Here is a 1,266-nt window from a genome sequence, read left to right as displayed (position 1 = left end):
ACAAATTTAAACAACCTTAGAGGTAGGTTCTTACTGAAAAGCCTTCTGTAACATACTGAAATCCCCATATTGTTGAAAATGATCTTCCACAAAATCACATTGACCTGCACTATCTGCTAATCTACCTGCTATGTAGTCCGATTCAACCAATGCTGGCAATCTACTGTAATATTCCGCAGTTCCATCCAACATGGTTCATAATTTGTCCTACATTGTCAACTGACCCAAACAAAGCTAGGGTCACAGCACATCCCGCTCTGAAACTATGAGGAGTCTCACCATCATATTCCTAACAAAGAGAGATACTGAATTAATCTTTCATACATTACTGAATATGTCACTCTTTGACATATGACTCTACCATTCTCCAAAACAACTCGAAAAAGAAAACCATTTGCCAGATCCACACCCATACTTTTACAACCTTGATTACATACCTGTGCAAACCAATCACTGGACAAACTGCCTTATCTCTACATCTCTTTATAACAAAAACATGAGCTTTATGTTTCTTTCCTCGTAGAGTTTTCCCAAATGTTTGTTTTATTACTAAACCAGAATTGTCATCCAATTGCTTTATCTCCTGTCCTACAAGCATTGCCAAGTCATTTGCCCTATTTCCTCCAAAAAATTGTAATTTCACCCAAGCCTGATCCCTCAGAAGCACATATCTTTCCCTTGGTGAAATATCAACCTGATCTAATTCATTATCTATATATGAAGTGATTTTTCTTACTTTCCCTAGAAAAATTGGCTTTGCTTGCTTAGGAACCACATGTGCCGCAGCTTGTTCTTCTTGAATAAGTTTCACATATTCTTTGATGCAATGTGCAGCTGCAGGGTTACCTGTAACATTTCTCTCATCCCAGGATTTACCACGACCACTTTTGTTAAAAACCTCAAATAAAGTTTGCACCATCACTGCTACTGTCTCAGCTGCTAATCGTCTTGGACACTTACAACTTCCCAATTCTTTAGTACCCAAAAATATACAATTTATCTTATGTACTGGTGTCTTGCCAAAATCATCCTTCCAAACAAGAAAATGCTTCAGATCATCTGGAGTACAATTAGATATTGTGCAGTCTGTTCTCAATCGTGGAAGAAAGAAATTAAGGGAGTTTATCAAAGTATCTTTTCTCTTAGATAAAGATGATAAGGAAGATTTGTCCTTCAATTCTTTAATCCTCTTGTCAATTTTAGCCAGATCCAAGCCTTCCCCCTGCAAAATTGAATAACAAACATCTTAGACAAACAATAACCTGA

General features: G+C 37.0%; 1 pseudogene; it reads right to left on the bottom strand.

Moving 5' to 3' along the window:
- Window positions 1-1,266, bottom strand: LOC133204482 (uncharacterized; annotated as a pseudogene).

The sequence above is a fragment of the Saccostrea echinata genome, unplaced genomic scaffold (genome assembly GCF_033153115.1).
Source record: "Saccostrea echinata isolate AGI-Se365-2 ecotype Australia unplaced genomic scaffold, CSIRO_AGI_Sech_v1 ptg000053l, whole genome shotgun sequence".
In the NCBI taxonomy this organism is placed as follows: Eukaryota; Metazoa; Mollusca; class Bivalvia; order Ostreida; family Ostreidae; genus Saccostrea; species Saccostrea echinata.
This window is presented reverse-complemented; position numbering and strand designations above follow the sequence as displayed.